The sequence below is a fragment of the Arachis ipaensis genome, chromosome B6 (assembly GCF_059453495.1).
Source record: "Arachis ipaensis isolate K30076 ecotype BB chromosome B6, ASM5945349v1, whole genome shotgun sequence".
NCBI lineage: Eukaryota > Viridiplantae > Streptophyta > Magnoliopsida > Fabales > Fabaceae > Arachis > Arachis ipaensis.
The window spans coordinates 37,349,470-37,359,926 of NC_142441.1; the positions used below are offsets into that span (position 1 = coordinate 37,349,470).

Here is a 10,457-nt window from a genome sequence, read left to right on the forward strand (position 1 = left end):
TAACCTTTTTCAAAAAAAAAAACAATTTTCGAAAATCACTTACTCTTTTTCAAAAATAATTTTTGAAAATTTTCTCTCTCTCTCATCTCCTTCTATTTATTTATTTATTTACTAACATCTCTTCCTCACTCACCAAAAATCCGAACTCTCTCTCTCTCTGAGTTCAGATTTTCTCTTCTTCTACTCACATAAGGGAACCTCTATACTTGGGTAAAAAGGATCCCTATTATTATTATTATTTTTCTGTTCCCTCTTTTTCATATGAGCAGGAGCAAGGACAAGAATATTCTTGTTGAAGCAAATTCAGAACCTGAAAGGACTCTGAAGAGGAAACTAAGAGAAGTTAAATTACAGCAAGTCAGCAAGAACCTTTCAGAAATTTTCGAACAAGAAGAGGACATGGCAGCCGAAAATAATAATAATGCAAGGAGGATGCTGGGTGACTTTACTGCACCAAATTCCAATTTACATGGAAGAAGCATCTCCATCCCTACCATTGGAGCAAATAATTTTGAGCTGAAACCTCAGCTAGTTTCTCTGATGCAGCAAAACTGCAAGTTTCATGGACTTCCATCTGAAGATCCCTTTCAGTTCTTAACTGAATTCTTGCAGATCTGTGATACTGTTAAGACTAATGGAGTAGATCCTGAAGTCTACAGGCTCATGCTTTTCCCTTTTGCTGTAAGAGACAGAGCTAGAGTGTGGTTGGACTCTCAACCCAAAGATAGCCTGAACTCTTGGGATAAGCTGGTCACGGCTTTCTTAGTCAAGTTCTTTCCTCCTCAAAAGCTGAGCAAGCTTAGAGTGGATGTTCAAACCTTCAGACAGAAAGAAGGTGAATCCCTCTATGAAGCTTGGGAGAGATACAAGCAACTGACCAAAAAGTGTCCTGCTGACATGCTTTCAGAATGGACCATCCTGGATATATTCTATGATGGTCTGTCTGAATTAGCTAAAATTTCATTGGACACTTCTGCAGGTGGATCCATTCACCTAAAGAAAACGCCTGCAGAAGCTCAAGAACTCATTGACATGGTTGCTAATAACCAATTCATGTACACTTCTGAGAGGAATCCTGTGAGTAATGGGACGCCTATGAAGAAGGGAGTTCTTGAAATTAATACTCTGAATGCCATATTGGTTCAGAATAAAATATTGACTCAGCAAGTCAATATGATTTCTCAGAGTCTGAATGGAATGCAAGCTGCATCCAACAGTACTCAAGAGGCATCTTCTGAAGAAGAAGCTTATGATCATGAGAATCCTGCAATAGCAGAGGTGAATTACATGGGTGAACCATATGGAAACACCTATAATCCCTCATGGAGAAATCACCCAAATCTCTCATGGAAGGATCAAAAGCTTCAACAAGGCTTTAATAATGGTGGAAGAAACAGGTTTAGCAATAGCAAGCCTTTTCCATCATCCACTCAGCAACAGACAGAGAACTTTGAATAAAATACCTCTAATTTAGCAAGCTTGGTCTCTGATCTGTCCAAGGCCACTGTAAGTTTCATGAATGAAATAAGGTCCTCAATTAGAAATTTGGAGGCACAAGTGGACCAGCTGAGTAAAAGGATCACTGAAATCCCTCCTAGTACTCTCCCAAGCAATACAAAAGAAAATCCAAAAGGAGAGTGCAAGGCCATTGATATAACCATCATGGCCGAATCCAAGGAAGAGGGGGAGGACGTAAATCCCAGTAAGGAAGACCTCCTGGGATGTCCAGTGATCAATAAGGAGTTTCCCCCTGAGGAACCAAAGGGATCTGAGGCTCAACTAGAGACCATAGAGATTCCATTAAACCTCCTTATGCCATTCATGAGCTCTGATGAGTATTCCTCTTCTGAAGAGAATGAGAATGTTACTAAGGAGAAAGTTACCAAGTACCTTGGTGCAATCACGAAGCTGAATGCCAAATTATTTGGTATTGAGACTTGGGAAGATGAACCTCTCTTGTTCACCAATGAACTAAGTGATCTGGATCAACTGAGATTGCCTCAGAAGAAACAGGATCCTGAAAAGTTCCTAATACCTTGTACCATAGGCACCATGATCTTTGAAAAGGCTCTGTGTGACCTTGGTTCAGGGATAAACCTCATGCCCCTCTCTGTAATAGAGAAACTGGGAATCTTTGGGGTGCAAGCTGCTAAAATCTCATTAGAGATGGCAGATAATTCAAGAAAACAGGCTTATGGACAAGTAGAGGACGTGTTAGTAAAGGTTGAAGGCCTTTACATCCCTGCTAATTTCATAATCCTTGATACTGGGAAGGATGAGGATGAATCCATCATCCTTGGAAGACCTTTCCTAGCCACAGCAAGAGCTGTGATTGATGTTGACAGAGGCGAACTAGTCCTTCAATTGAATGAGGACTCCCTTGTGTTAAAAACTCAAGGTCATCCTTCTGTAAATATGGAAAAGAGGCACAGTAAGCTTCTCTCAAAACAGAGTCAACCAGAGCCCCCACAGTCAAACTCTAAGTTTGGTGTTGGGAGGCCACAACCAAACTCTAAGTTTGGTGTTGAACTCCCATATCCAAACTCTAAGTTTGGTGTTGGAGAGTCTCAACAATGCTCTGAACATCTGTGAGGCTCGATGAGAGCCCACCGTCAAGCTATTGACATTAAAGAAGCGCTTGTTGGGAAGCAACCCAATTTTTATTTAATTATATTTTCATTAGTTACATGTCTTTATAGGTACATGATCATGTGAAGTCACAAAATAAATCAAAAAAAAATTGAGAACGGAATCAAAAACAGCAGAAGAAAAATCACACTCTGGAGGAGGATCTCACTGGCGTTTAAACGCCAGTAAGAAGCATCTAGCTGGCGTTCAACGCCAGAACAGAGCATGGTTTTGGCGCTGAACGCCCAAAATGGACAGCATCTGGGCGTTTGAACGCCAGAATTACACCCTGGAGAAGAGCTGGCGCTGAACGCCCAGAACAAGCACCAATCTGGCGCTGAACGCCCAGAGTTGTGTGCAAGGGCATTTTACATGCCTAATTTGGTGCAAGGGTGTAAATCCTTGAACACCTCAGGATCTGTAGACCCCACAGGATCCCCATCTACCTCCACTCACTTCTTCTCACTCCTCTTTCACACAATCCCATAAACACTCTTCCCCAAAACTCTTCACCAATCACCTCAATCTCTCTCCCCTATCACCACTTCACCACTCACATCCATCCACTCTTCCCCATAAACCTACCTCATAAATCCCACCTACCTTCAAAATTCAAAATCAATTTCCCACCCAAAACCTACCCTTATGGCCGAACCTTACCCCCCCTCCCTTCCCTATATATAGCCCTTCATTCTTCCTCATTTTCACACAACACAACCCTCTCTTCCATATTTTCTTCTTCTTCTTCATCTATTCTTTCTTTTCTTGCTCGAGGGCGAGCAATATTCTAAGTTTGGTGTGGTAAAAGCATAAGCTTTTTGTTTTTCCATTACCATTGATTGCACCTAAGACCGGAGAATCCTCTAGAAAAGGGAAAGGGAAGACAAAAGCTTCCACCTCCGAGTCATGGGAGATGGAAAGATTCATCTCCAAAGCTCATCAAGACCACTTCTATGATGTTGTGGTCAAAAAGAAGGTGATCCCTGAGGTCCCTTTCAAACTCAAGAGAAATGAGTATCCGGAGATCCGACATGAAATCCAAAGAAGAGGTTGGGAAGTTCTAACAAACCCCATCCAACAAGTCGGCATCCTAATGGTTCAAGAGTTCTATGCCAATGCATGGATCACTAAGAACCATGATCAAAGTAAGAACCCAAACCCAAAGAATTATATTACAATGGTTCGGGGAAAATACTTAAATTTTAGTCCGGAAAATGTGAGGTTGGCGTTTAACTTGCCTATGATGCAAGGAGATGCACGCCCCTACACTAGAAGGGTCAACTTTAATCAAAGGTTGGACCAAGTCCTCATGGACATATGTGTGGAAGGAGCTCAATGGAAGATTGACTCCAAAGGCAAGCCGGTTTAATTAAGAAGACTGCACCTCAAGCCTGTGGCTAGAGGATGGTTGGAGTTCATCCAACGCTCCATCATCCCCACTAGCAACTGATCTGAAGTTACTATGGATCGGGCCATCATGATCCCTAGCATCATGATTGGAGAGGAAGTAGAAGTTCATGAAGTCATCTCCCTTGAACTCTACAAAATAGCCGAAAAGCCCTCTCCTTAGGCAAGGCTAGCTTTTCCTCATCTTATTTGCCATCTATGTTACTCAGCTGGAGCTTTCATAGAAGGAGACATTCTCATTGAGGAAGAGAAGCCCATCACTAAGAAAAGGATGGAGCAAGCAAGAGAGCCCATTCATGGATCTCAAGAGACGCATGAAGCTCATCACCATGAGATCCCGGAGATGCCTCAAATTCATTTTCCTCCACAAAACTATTGGGAGCAAATCAACACCTCCCTAGGAGAACTAAGTTCCAACATGGGACAACTAAGGGTGGAACATCAAGAGCACTCCATCATCCTTCATGAAATTAGAGAAGATCAAAAAGCAATGAGGGAGGAGCAACAAAGACAAGGAAGAGACATAGAAGAGCTCAAGGACATCATTGGTTCCTCAAGAAGGAAACGCCACCATCACTAAGGTGGACTCATTCCTTGTTCTTACATTCTCTGTTTTTCGTTTTCTCTATGTTAAGTGCTTATCTGTGTTTGTGTCTTATTACATGATCATTAGTAGTTAGTAACTGGTGCACGAATTGTGAATCACACTTTTCACAACGCGTACCACTAACCAGCAAGTGCACTGGGTCGTCCAAGTAATACCTCACGTGAGTAAGGGTCGAATCCCACGGAGATTGTTGGTTTGAAGCAATCTATGGTTATCTTGTAAATCTTAGTCAGGAAGTCAATTATGTTTATCAGTTGAATTGTGAATAACCAAGAGAGCATAAATTAAAGGTTACTTGTTGTGCAGTAATGGAGAATATGTTGGAGTTTTGGAGATGCTTTGTCTTCTGAATCTCTGCTTTCCTCTGTCTTCTAATTCACGCACGCACGTCCTCCTATGGCAAGCTGTGTGTTGGTGGATCACCGTTGTCAATAGCTACCTTCCATCCTTCCAGTGAAAACTACGCTCACGCGCTCTGTCACAGCACGGCTAATCACCGGTTGGTTCTCGATCCGGTTGGAATAGGATTTACTATCCTTTTGCGTCTGTCACTAACGCCTAGCCTTCAGGAGTTTGAAGCTCGTCACAGTCATTCAATCATTGAATCCTACTCGGAATACCACAGACAAGGTTTAGACTTTCTGGATTCTCATGAATGCCGCCATCAGTCTAGCTTATACCACGGAGATTCTGATTAAGGAATCTAAGAGATACTCATTCAGTCAGATATAGAACGGAGGTGGTTGTCAGGCACACGTTCATGATTTGAGGAAGATGATGAATGTCACGAATCATCACCTTCATCACAGTTAAGCGCGAATGAACATCTTAGATAGGAACAAGCGTGTTTGAATGGAAAACAGAAATACTTGCATTAATTCATTGAGACACAGCAGAGCTCCTCACCCCCAACAATGGGGTTTAGAGACTCATTCTGTCAGAGAATACAAAGTTTTGATCTGAAATGTCATGAGATACAAAATAGGTCTCTAAAAGTTGTTTAAATACTAAATTAGTAGCCTAGGGTTACAAAATATGAGTAGACTATGATGGATGATGCAGAGATCCACTTCTGGGGCCCACTTGGTGTGTGCTGGGGCTGAGACTTAAGCAATTCACGTGCAGAGGCCATTTGTGGAGTTGAACGCCAGTTTTTATGCCAGTTTGGGCGTTCAACTCCAGCTTTTGATCCTTTTCTGGCGCTGGACGCCAGAATTGGGCAGAGGACTGGCGTTGAACGCCAGTTTACGTCATCTATTCTTGTGCAAAGTATGGACTATTATATATTTCTGGAAAGCCCTGGATGTCTACTTTCCAACGCAATTGGAAGCACGCCATTTCGAGTTCTGTAGCTCCAGAAAATCCACTTTGAGTGAAGGGAGGTCAGAATCCAACAGCATCAGCAGTCCTTTTTCAGCCTGAATCAGATTTTTGCTCAGCTCCTTCAATTTCAGCCAGAAAAATACCTGAAATTACAGAAAAACACACAACTCATAGTAAAGTCCAGAAATATGAATTTTTCCTAAAAACTAATAGAAATAGACTAAAAACTAACTAAAACATACTCAAAACTATATGAAATTATCCCCAAAAAGCGTATAAAATATCCGCTCATCACAACACCAAACTTAAACTGTTGCTTGTCCTCAAGCAACTAGACAAATAAAATAGGAGACTAATAGGTTGAGAAGCAATAATATCTCAGAGTTTTTGATTGAAGCTCAGATCCTAATTAGATGAGCGGGACTAGTAGCTTTTTGCTTCTGAACAGTTTTGGCATCTCACTTTATCCATTGAAGCTCAGAGTGATTGGCATCTATAGGAACTCAGAATTCAGATAGTGTTATTGATTCTCTTAGTGCAGTGTGATGATTCTTGAACACAGCTTCTTTATGAGTCTTGGCCGTGGCCCTAAGCACTTTGTTTTCCAGTATTACCACCGGATACATAAATGCCACAGACACATAATTGGGTGAACCTTTTCAGATTGTGACTCAGCTTTGCTAAAGTCCCCAATTAGAGGTGTCCAGAGTTCTTAAGCACACTCTTCTTTTTGCTTTAGACCTTGACTTTAACCGCTCAGTCTCAAGTTTTCACTTGACACCTTCACGCCACAAGCACATGGTTAGGGACAGCTTGGTTTAGCCGCTTAGACCAGGATTTTATTCCTTTAGGCCCTCCTATCCACTGATGCTCAAAGCCTTGGGATCCCTTTTATTTGCCCTTGCCTTTTGGTTTTAAGGGTTACTGGCTTTTTCTGCTTGCTTTTTTTTTTTTTTTCTGCAAGCTTTGTTCTTTGCTGCTTTTTCTTGCTTCAAGAATCATTTTTTTTTTTTCAGATTATCAATAACATGTCTCATGTTCATCATTCTTTCAAGAGCCAACATATTTAACAGTCTTAAACAACAAATTCCAAAGACATATGCACTGTTCAAGCATTCATTCAGAAGACAGAAAGCATTGCCACCACATTTAACTAATTAGAATTTCTCTTATTAAACTCGAAATTTTATTGCCTCTTATTCAAAAGATCTACTATTTTATTCATGTTTGCTGATGATGAGAAAAATAGACTATAACTTAATTGGGGATAAAATCAAACTAGACACTAATTACTACTAATGATCATGTAATGAAGACACAGACATAGATAAGCACTTATCATAGAGAAAACGAAAAACAGAGAAAGTAAGAACAAGGAATGAGTCCACCTTAGTGATGATGGCATTTCCTTCTTGAGGCACCAATGATGTTCTTGAGCTCTTTTATGTCTCTTCCTTGCCTTTGTGGCTTGATTCCTAGTGATTTTTGGTATTTCTATCCTCAGTTGCTTCCAATAATTATGTGGAGGAAAGTGCATCCCCTGAGGTATCTCTTGATTTGCAGCCACATGTTCTACCACTGAGCTATAGATCCTTTACATAATTGTTTTACCACACCAAACTTAGAATGTTGCTCGCCCTCGAGCAAAAGAAGAGGGAATAGATGAAGAAGATGTGGAAAGAAAAAACTAGGATTATGAGGAGGGAAAGTGGGGATCCTGTGGGGTCCACAGATCTTGAAATGATCCTGTGAGGTCCACAGATCTTGAGGTGTCAAGGCATTTACATCCCTGCACCAATGTGGGCATGCAAAATGCCCTTGCACACAACTCTGGGCGTTCAGCGCCAGGTTGGTGCCCATTTTGGGCGTTCAACGCCCATTTACTAGCCATTTCTGGCGTTGAACGCCAGAACCATGCTTGTTCTGGGCGTTCAGCGCCAGGATGTTGCCCATTTTGGGTGTTCAGCGCCAGAACCATGCTCTGTTCTGGCGTTGAACGCCAGACAGGTGCTTCCTCCAGGGTGTGATTTTTCTTCTGCTGTTTTTGATTCCGTTTTCAATTTTTAATATTTATTTTGTGACTCCACATGATCATGAACCTAATAAAACATGAAAAATCATGAGAATAAATAAAAATTGGGTTGCCTCCCAACAAGCGCTTCTTTAATGTCCTTAGCTGGACTTTGCTGAGCTTTTAATCTAGCTTCAGCCTTGAGCATTCTTGCTCAGTGTTGCCTTCAAGATAATGCTTGATTCTCTGTCCATTGACAATGAACTTCTTATCAGAATCAATATCTTGAAGCTCCACATAACCATATGGTGATACACTTGTAATCACGTATGGTCCCCTCCACCGGGATTTCAGTTTCCCGGGGAATAGCCTGAGTCTAGAGTTAAACAACAGAACTTTCTGTCCTGGTTCAAAGATTCTAGATGACAGCTTTCTGTCATGCCACTTTTTTTATTTTTCTTTATATAGTTTGGCATTTTCGAAAGCTGTGAATCTGAACTCCTCTAGCTCATTTAGCTGGAGCAATCTTTTTTCTCCTGCTAATTTGGCATCAAAGTTTAGGAATCTGGTTGCCCAGTAGGCCTTATGTTCCAGTTCCACGGGCAGGTGACATGCCTTACCATACACCAGTTGGTATGGAGAGGTCCCTATAGGGGTCTTGAATGCTGTTCTGTAAGCCCACAGAGCATCATCCAAGCTCCGTGCCCAATCCTTTCTACGGGTATTTACTGTCCGTTCCAGGATTCTCTTTAATTCTCTATTAGAGACTTCAGCTTGCCCATTGGTTTGTGGATGATATGGAGTGGCCACCTTGTGGCGAATTCCATACCGAACCATGGCAGAGTAAAGATGTTTATTGCAGAAGTGAGTGCCCCCATCACTGATTAACACTCTAGGGACACCAAACCTGCTAAAGATATGTTTCTGGAGGAACTTCAGCACTGTTTTAGTATCATTGGTGGGTGTGGCAATAGCCTCAACCCATTTTGATACATAGTCAACTGCCACCAGAATATAAGTGTTTGAGTATGATGGTGGGAAAAGTCCCATGAAGTCAATTCCCCATACGTCAAACAACTCAATTTCCAAGATTCCTTGTTGAGGCATGGCGTAACCATGAGGTAGGTTACCAGCTCTTTGGCAACTGTCACATTTACGTACAAACTCTCGGGAATCTTTATAGAGTGTGGGCCAATAGAAGCCACATTGGAGGACCTTGGTAGCTGTTCGCTCACCTCCGAAATGGCCTCCATATTGAGATCCGTGGCAATGCCACAGGATCCTCTGTGCTTCTTCTCTAGGCACACACCTACGGATAATTCCGTCTGCACATCTCTTAAAGAGATAAGGTTCATCCCACAAGTAGTACTTTGCATCAGTAATTAATTTTTTCTTTTGTATCCTGTTGTACTCCTTGGGTATGAACCTTGCGGCTTTGTAGTTTGCAATATCGCCAAACCATGGTGCTTCCTGAATGGCGAATAAATGCTCATCAGGAAACGTCTCAGAGATCTCTAGAGAAGGGGGGGACGTCCCTTCCACTGGCTCTATCCGGGACAGATGATCAGCCACTTGGTTCTCTGTCCCTTTTCTGTCTCTTATTTCTATATCAAACTCTTGCAGAAGCAATACCTATCTGATGAGCCTGGGTTTTGAATCCTGCTTTGTGAGTAGATATTTAAGAGCAGTATGATCGGTATACACAATCACTTTTGATCCTACTAAGTATGATCTGAACTTGTCAATGGCGTAAACCACTGCAAGTAGTTCTTTTTCTGTGGTTGTGTAATTTTTCTGGGCATCATTTAGAACGCGACTGGCATAATAAATGACATGCAGAAGCTTGTTATGCCTCTGTCCCAATACTGCACCAATGGCATGATCACTGGCATCACACATTAGCTCAAATGGTAATGTCCAGTCTGGTGCAGAAATGACTGGTGTTGTGACCAGCTTAGCTTTCAGCATTTCAAACGCCTGCAGGCATGCTGTGTCAAACACAAATGGCGTGTCAGCAGCTAGCAGGTTGCTTAGAGGTTTTGCGATTTTTGAAAAATCCTTTATGAACCTCCTATAGAATCCTGCATGCCCCAGAAAGCTTCTGATTGCCTTAACATTGGCAGGTGGTGGTAATTTTTCAATTACCTCTATTTTTGCTTGATCCACCTCTATTCCCTTGTTTGAGATTTTATGCCCAAGAACAATTCGTTCAGTCACCATGAAGTGACACTTTTCCCAGTTTAAAACTAGGTTGGTTTCTTGGCATCTTTTCAGAACAAGTTTCAGGTGATCAAGACAGGAGATGAATGAGTCTCCATATACTGAGAAGTCATCCATGAAGACTTCCAGAAATTTTTCCACCATGTCAGAGAAAATAGAGAGCATGCATCTCTGGAAGGTTGCAAGCGCATTACATAGCCCAAATGGCATCCTTCTATAAGCAAACACTCCAGATGGACATGTGAATGCTGTTTTCTCTTG

General features: G+C 41.8%; 1 non-coding gene across 1 annotated transcript; it reads right to left on the minus strand.

The window, feature by feature from the left end:
* Window positions 1-795: 795 nt before the first annotated feature.
* LOC148555165 (small nucleolar RNA R71) lies at window positions 796-903 on the minus strand. The gene has a single exon (XR_015887651.1). It is a non-coding gene; the product is annotated as a small nucleolar RNA R71 (small nucleolar RNA).
* Window positions 904-10,457: the final 9,554 nt, after the last annotated feature.